The sequence below is a fragment of the Herpailurus yagouaroundi genome, unplaced genomic scaffold (assembly GCF_014898765.1).
Source record: "Herpailurus yagouaroundi ecotype Mexico unplaced genomic scaffold, PumYag 403, whole genome shotgun sequence".
NCBI lineage: Eukaryota > Metazoa > Chordata > Mammalia > Carnivora > Felidae > Herpailurus > Herpailurus yagouaroundi.
In genome coordinates this window covers 1,804,916-1,813,396 of record NW_024412620.1, presented here as the reverse complement: position 1 = coordinate 1,813,396, position 8,481 = coordinate 1,804,916, and the positions used below count along the sequence as shown (strand labels likewise).

The following is an 8,481-nucleotide window of genomic DNA, read 5'->3' as shown; positions in this document are numbered from 1 at the left end:
CTCCTTCTCCTTCTCCTTCTCCTTCTCCTTCTCCTTCTCCTTCTCCTTCTCCTCCTTCTTCTTCTTCTTTTATTAAAGCATTGCTGTGCTCTGTGCCCACTGCCTGGAGATCTGTCCCTGATACCAAAGCTGCCTTCCTAACTAGCTGGGGCTCTGGGGAGATGCTGAAGCCCAGTGACCTAGGAATAACAAGACAACTGAAACCCCAGCTGGGGATTCCTCCTGGAGTTACATGGGCCACTTAGGCCTCGGGGCACACAAGGACAACAAGGACGTGTATGTGTGCGTGTGCACAGAGATCGCATAAACTGCACACAGTACCCGGAAAACACGCACCTACGTAAACACAAACATATCGGCATGGTGTGCCTGGCATGTAACACAGAATAAATGCCTAACAGATGCGTAATAACCGGGAGTGAGCTTGCCTAAAGGAAGAAGCACTAGGCAAGAGATCGTCTAAAGTTCCTTTGCTGACCAACTAGCCATACAACCTCACTGAAGTCCCTTGCCCTCTCAGTTCCTTCTTTCTCATCTGTGAAATAGTGATAAAACATTTGTCCTGCCTGCCTCACAAAACTACTGTAAGAATAAAATAAACGATTTTCCCTTAGGACGCACAAGTCCAAAGTCCTATTTTTATAATACCAAGCCCTCAGCCATGTGTAATGAACTTCTTAAGCAGTTTTTATGGATGTGTAGAAGCACTTCAAAAGTTAAAGCTCTATGCAGATAGAAAGCACTATTTTTGTCTATTATTGACATACAGACATATGCCATGTGATATTGTACAATTTAAAGACCTCATTGAGGGTCGCCTGGGTGGCGCAGTCGGTTAAGCGTCCGACTTCAGCCAGGTCACGATCTCGCGGTCCGTGAGTTCGAGCCCCGCGTCGGGCTCTGGGCTGATGGCTCAGAGCCTGGAGCCTGTTTCCGATTCTGTCTCCCTCTCTCTCTGCCCCTCCCCCATTCATGCTCTGTCTCTCTCTGTCCCCCCCCCCAAAAAAATAAACGTTAAAGACCTCATTGCATAGAGTCAGATTAATTATAATCCTTGATTCACAACACAGCCCCAACATTGGATCATTGGTCCAGGTATCTCTGCTTTTATTTGGTTATTCATTATTTTTAACAACGCAAGAGTCTCCTGTGAATCTCCTGCCCAAAATAAAAACGAGGTCTTTGACAATGAAATAACTAGGTGGTTTCTCCATCCCCATACCACCCCACCTCTGTTTCCACCGTCAAAGAGAACCATTATCTAGAATCCCGTGTTCACCATTCCCTTGTTTTCCTCAGTTTTCTCTTGCTTTCCATAATTTTATTTCATAAGGTATAAGTGTCTGACCTTCATAAAAGAAAAAAACTAATAGTGTCTTAAAAGGGAGGTGGATAAGAATGACATTATTAACAAGATGAGGTTAAAATAAACATCTGGTGATGGGTTTCAAAGTATTCTCCACATTCTCATGGGGATGATGATGATGATGATGGTGATGGTAATGGTGATGATTGGGTGCTTACTCTGTGCATCATCATATTTACATCTCATAAAGATCTGTGGCAGATTGCTAGGTATTTGAGCCAATACCCATTTCCCCCTCTTTAATAGTAAAGACCTTCCAATGTTTGGCTAAGCACATGACTGCCTGGACTAAAAATTACATTTCCCGGCCTCCATTACAGCTGGTTGTGTTCATGAGATTAAGTTCTAGCCAATGACTTGTAAATGGAAGGGGTTGAAAGGTAGAGGTAGTCCTTCTCCTTCTCCTCCTCTTTTCTCTTCCCCGATGGCTGGAATGAAAATTTAATGGCTGGAGCTTGAGGAGCCATCTTGGATCATGAAATAGAGGCCGTAGGTTGAGGATGACAGAACGAAAGCATAAAAGCAGCTTATGTCCTGGGAAGCAAGCATCCATCATATCAACCCTAACACACTTACCCAGACTTTTATATAAAAGAGTAATAAATGTCCTTCTTGTTATAGTAACTGATATACCAGGTTTTCTATCACTCCCAAACTTAACTCTTACTTATCCTACCTATTATATAGCCTTATGGGGTATGTACTGTTATCCTCATTCATTTATTTTTTAGGAAAGGAAACTGAGTCCTAGAGGAATTAATAACTTTCCTAGGGTGACAGAGTTAGCAAAGGACAGAACCCAGTTCTTTGTGACCCAAAGTCCATGATCATGGCCCCCAGTCTAAACCCTGAGCAGACATATACCCACAAATCCTTCTTGATGTCAGAAAGATAGTATATGCCATTTCTGGGCAGGAATGGCCCAAAGAGCTATGGGCTATAGTTTCCATTTTCAGATATACTTTAAATCTCCCACATTTCAATTTCCTTCAACCTTCTAGTATAGGTCTATGTTAATTTGCATAGCTCGGTTATATTATGGGGTAAATATGACTCCACAGTGAACTCTCTTCTCCAAGCTTCCCCTACCCGGCCTTCACACCATCAGAGAGTAAACATCTCCTATTTTATTATGCTGTGACATTATGACTGGATGACAGAGGGTAGGGATCTATGGAGGTGAATTTCTTGGAAATTTTCAGATAGCATGCTCTTGATGAGATAGAATCATCCACTGGCTGATGGATACGCATAGGCACACAGATAAAGTAGACTTTGTATCCAATGCTAGCATGGCAAAAAGCAGAACATTGAAGAAAGGGAGCGTGATTCACAGGAAAAGATCTGTCCACTGAAAACTCACCGTTGGGAAGGAAAATGATTTGGGACCAGGGAGAGATAAGCAGTCTTCATGTCATAGGCTAGTAATTCTTTGGTAAAATGAGGGTCTTCAATGTCTTCAAGGATAACAGATACAGAAGAACCCTTAGTTACAAAAATTTCTGAAATCTCTGAAAGTGCTAAGAGCTGGTCCACAGCAAGAAATTCTACCCAAAGCAAATGCTGCTGACAATGCCCTACTTGAGGGCTTCCCAGAGGGGAAGAAATGCTCTGCTCCCCCACCCCCCGATGCCTTTCTCTGTACCCCAACCTTTGAGGGTTTAATGCCATAGCAGGGAGCAGCTGGACTAGAGGGGAAGAATGGGAATGGAAAGAGAAAGAAGGAAGTACCCAGAGGGGAATGGAAACTTAGCCTCTGCCCATCAACAAACATAACATGTTTAAAGGGACCACAAATGAGGCTAATCAGGACTACAAGATGCCTAATTATAAATTCTGCACATTAGTATGGGAAATGGAGGGAAAAGAGGTAAATATTCTACCACATTCAAAACGGCCCAAGGCTGTGGTCCCTGTCCCTGTAGTCAGTCTTGCCCCTTCAAACTACCCTGTATTGAGCGTGTCAGTTACAACTCAGATGAGCATTCAGCCTGGAGAGTGAACTGGGGAAGGGAGAAAGGAAAAGGGGACATCCAGGGACACAACCAGAGTGTGTCAACCCAGGAGGTCATTTCATCTTTTCCTGGTAATCTTGTGTCCCCAGGTTTTTGGGTTTTTGGGTTTTTTTTTTTTTGCTCCCTCCATCACTTAAGAAAAGTATACAGAGAGGCGCCTGGATGGCTCAGTTGCTTGAGTGTCTGACTCTTGATTTTGGCTCAGGTTAAGATTTCACCATTCGTGGGATTGAGCCCTGTGTCAGGCTCCACACTGGCAGCTTGGAGCCTGCTTTAGATTCTCTCTCTCTCTGTCTCTTTCTCTGTCTCTTTCTCTCTCTCAAAAATAAATAAGTAAACATTAAAAAAAAACAAGAAAAGTAAAGTAAACGGAAGTGGGAAGGTAGGAAAGGGGGAGAGGAGGTGTGCCAGCGTGTGTGTGGAATGGCTAGTGGTTTCCTAAGGGTATGATGATATTAGCTTCACACGAGAAGGTAATTTTCAAGCAGTAGAGCATGGGGGAATCAAATTCTGAGTTCAACTCCCATCTCCACCACTTACCACTTGCCATATTAACCACACCTCAGAACGCACTTTTTATAATGAAGGGGGTGATAATTCCCTAACTTAAATACACATGAAACATTATGAACTGTTACCCACACATAGTAATTGACCTCTATAAACGTGAGCCGTGATACTGCAGTAGATATTCTCATGCCAATTATCTCCTTCCATCCTCTCAACAAGGCTGTAAGTAGTAGTATTTCTGCCATTTGGATCACGGAAACCACCGAGGCCCAGAAAGGTTAAATACCCGGCCGAAGTCATCGCACTGGAGTGGGAAGAGCCAGACTTCAGACTCATGCTGCTCCCACATATGTCAAAGTCTGTGGTCCTAAATGCTCTTGTAAGTGGTCCAGCTACCTGACACCTGCCAGGCCTCTCTGGGGATGCCATCTCAGCCTGTGTGCATGGTTCAGGAGAAGGAAACACACTCTGCCACCTGCAGTTTACTCTGATTCCAAAGATTCTCCCTCTAGGAGAGGTAAAGGCATTGAGTAAAGTCAATGAAGCATTAATGAGTTTGGGATCCTAGCACGTATAAGCTTTTGAGGGAGGACCTAAATATGTGAGGTACATGTAGTACATATACTATGTTTTGTTTTGGTTTTGCTCATTTCACGACAGAGGTAGGAGCTAATTTTTTCCCCACCTATCTTCTTAGGCTATGAAAGCTGTAATACTGTGGAGATGAAAAGGACATATGGCAATCACCTCATTTGTCTCCTTCCTCCAAAGACCACAACTATAGCACCATATAGGTAGGTAGGTGTGTGACCCTAAAAACCACACTCTCAGGACTTCCAGTGCCTTGTTATAACACAAGGGTAAGTTTTTCCTTTTGTGTGACCCGTGTAGCACATGTTGCAGGCAAGTCCCTGTCACTCCTGGATGCTCACTTGCTGATGCTGGCAAGGGGCTCCCCACGGTGCTGGAAAGACAGCTAGAGCCCCGCCCCCCCTCCAGTGGAGCGGCAGGTGCAGAGGAAACTTAGATGTGCTGAAAGAGGTGAGTTGGAATGTGGCCCAGCCTGAGACCTACCTGCAGATGCCCCCCACACACACCATCACCTTTGTGCCCGTCTCGTATCAATAAAGATGGACTGGGTGGCACCGATTAGTGCCAAGTACTGTGCTGGGCATGGGGATGCCCTGATGCCCCTGACAGGCCTTGGGTGCCTGGAGAAGAAGTTTTTTATGTATATATATATATATATATGTGTGTGTGTGTGTGTGTGTGTGTGTGTGTGTATATACATATATGTACACGTATATGTGTGTATGTATATATACATATATGTACACATATATGTGTGTGTATATATACATATATACACGTATATGTGTGTATGTATATATATACATATATATACACACATATATGTGTGTATATGTATGTGTGTATGTATATATGTATGTGTGTACGTATATATATGTGTGTATATATATATATACACGTACACATATACAAATATATCTACAAGTATAGTATTTGTTTTGTGACTGGCTTATATACATGTATATATATATATATATATACACATATATGAATACATACACACATACGAATATATATACAGATATAGTATTTGTTCTTTCGTGACTGGCTTATATACATGTGTATATATATATATATATATATATATATACATACACACACACATATATGAACATATACACATATACAAATATACATACAAATATAGTATTTGTTCTTTTGTGACTGGCTTATTTCCCCGAACATAATGTCTTTGAGATTCAGCCATGTTGTAGCATGTGTCGAATGTCCTTCTTTGTTTAAGGCTCTGTGTATGCATACACCATTGTATGTATGAACCACCTTTTGTTTATCCGTCCCTCCCTCAGTGGACACCTGTTTGCTTCCACACTTCGGCTGCTGTGAGCACCATGTACAAATGCCTGTTGGAGCCCCTGCGTTCCATGCTTTGGGGTCTATCCCCAGAAGCAGGATTGCTAGATCATATGATGATTCTGTTTCATTCCTTTTAAGAACTGCCTCCTGTGCTGTTTCCATAGCAGCTGCATCTTTTCATCCCCACCAGCTGTGCCAAGAGTTCTTGTGTCTCTCCATTTAACCAACACCCATTACTTTCTAGCGTTGGTTTGGTTGGTTTCAGTTTTGGTAATAGCCACCCTACCAGGTGGCCCTTGAGAGGGTTTAAGTATGGTGCTCCTGAACTCATAAATAAGACAGATTCATCCGGAAAGTCCTCCCCGAGGAGGTGACATCTGACTTAGGCATCTAAAGACGGGCAAGAGTTCTCATGGAAGGGGAGGAGAAAGAGGTAGCACTGAATGATGGAATGGAGAGAAAGGTGACATTGTGTGGCTCGTAGAAGCAACAGGTGGTCGGCATGGGCTGGAATATAGGATGTGTGTGGTAAAGTGTCAAGATGTGAGGTGGGAGGCAGATATAAAGATTAGAAGTTCTACTAAAGCTTTGGACTTGGGCAATAGGGAGCCATCGGTAACATATGTGCAAGTGCTATGCAAATTTCAACACATTACATGAATGTAAGGATTGAGAATAAAAAGGAGAGAGTTGTTTTTTTTTTTTTTAATTTTTAACGATTATTTATTTTTGAGAAACAGAGACAGAGCATGAGCAGGAGAGGGGCAGAGAGAGAGGGAGACACAGAATCTGAAGCAGGCTCCAGGCTCTGAGCTGTCAGCACAGAGCCTGATGTGGGGCTCGAACCCACGGACCATGAGATCATGACCAGAGCCGAAGTCAGACATTTAGCCGACTGAGCCACGCTGGCGCTCCAAGGAGAGAAATGTTTTTAAAGAAACAAGTTTTAAGACTAATACACAATGCCTGAAAACTGAGGTAGCTTCTGGCACGTTCAGAGAAGACACTGGGTCTCCAGGGTGCTGGCACTGGCCCACCCCCTCCCTGTGGACCCCCAGGAACCAAGGTAACACAAATGGCCTGCCCGGCTGACCTCTCTAGGTGGAGCCGGGCTCCTGCGGTCCTTTAGATGGGAGACTCCTGGCCTTCCAGACCCGGAGGGATCACAGGAGCACAGCAGGTACGTCCTTTCTCCTCCTGGACCAATGTGCTCAGCAATGCCTCTCCTTCCAGTGCAACATTGCAAATCATTCAGACGCTCGGAAAATCCCAGACCTGAGCAGCCACCCGCCTCTAACGGCCCTTCTAAGCCTGAAGTCTAAGCTGGATGTCTCACCGTCAAGGGGACAAGGGTCAAGGGACACTTCTCTATAACTTAACATACAGATTTACCAACTCACAGAAGTCTTTTTTTTTTTTTTTTTTTTTGATTTTGGAAACTTCAATACATTCACATGGAACAAAATGCAAACGCCCAAAAAGATATCTAATAAACTGCCCCCTCCCGTCCTAAGCCCTCAGCCCCCAGTTCTCTGCCCCCCCCCCCTTTCTTGTGGAGCCCTTTCTAGAGGTCTTTGAGCCAGTCCAACCTTCCACCCAGGAACTAGAACTAGCAGGGACCCTATCTGGCCTCCATTTCTGAGACATCAGATCCTAAACTCCCAAGTCACGCTGTTCAGATGGAAGCTCTGGACCAGCCACCCAAAGTCAGAAGGCCCAGGCAGCTCATGGGCTGGCCCAGCCTCCACGGCAGCCTTCACTCTTGAGTTCCTGGGATCAAGCCATCCTCCTGGGATTGTGAGGCTTCTTCTGGTAACAGTGAGGGAAGCATACGATTCCTCGTGCAGGGTGCGGGGGGGACGGGGAGGCACCCAAGGGTGGGAGTTAGGTACAGGAGTAGGGAAGAGGGTGAGACAAATGCGGACACAGGAGACACAGGGCAGATGTTCCCTGATTGTGAGACTAAGCCAGGATGCCAGAGCCAGAGTCTGCAGGGCCATCCGGTGTGAAGGACCCCGTAGCTCAGAGTACGGCTGCAAGGGTAGCAAAGAGGGACATGTGGGCAGCCTTCCCCTCAACCTTCCCCAGACAGGTCAAGGCCAAGCAGAGGTGTTCCTTCAAGTCACACGGCTGCCTTGATCGGCCACAGGGCTCCCGCCCGCGTCACTCCCCAGGAATCTGGTTCTTGTTTACCACGAGGAAGTGTGGTTATTACAGAGCCTGGTGGCCCTCCTCCAGCTTCTCCAGAGTGTGTGTGGAGGAGCCCAGGGCCTGGGAAGGGGGAGCCGCTGAGCAGAAAGACCAGCACCCTCCCTGGGGCCCTGCCCCTCCCAGGGCTCCCTCACCAGGACAAGTCAGAGAAGAGCCTATCAGGACGCTGGGGCCTTTTTTGGCTGAGACATCTGGGACCTATCTTCTGCAGAGTTGGGAAGGGAAAGAGCAGGGGAGCAGCAGCAGCAAATGAAGGCAGTCAAGGAACAGGGTCAAGGAACAGGGTCAAGGAACAGGGTCAAGGAACCAGGAAGAATGGAAGTCAGTGCGACACCACCTATTTTCTGTTAAGAAGAGAAACCCCGCAGAGGGAGCGAAGCCCCCGGAGATTTATGTTTTGCAAACTTTCCATCCCTAGCGACTCACCCAATGCTTGTCACAGAATGTGACACTTACGGGGCGCCTGGGTGGCGC

At 45.6% G+C, this 8,481-nt stretch overlaps 1 long non-coding RNA gene across 2 annotated transcripts in view; it reads left to right on the top strand.

Moving 5' to 3' along the window:
- LOC121022433 (uncharacterized) overlaps positions 1–8,481 on the top strand; it is a 30,632-nt gene that overhangs the window by 3,832 nt on the left and 18,319 nt on the right. Inside the window, exons 2-3 of one of the 2 annotated variants that reach the window (XR_005786940.1) lie at positions 4,589–4,685; positions 4,783–4,932. The exons of the other annotated variant lie outside the window; for it this stretch is intronic. This is a non-coding gene — a long non-coding RNA (uncharacterized LOC121022433). Of the gene's footprint in view, positions 1–4,588; positions 4,686–4,782; positions 4,933–8,481 lie in introns of those variants that run through there. 2 annotated transcript variants of the gene reach the window in all.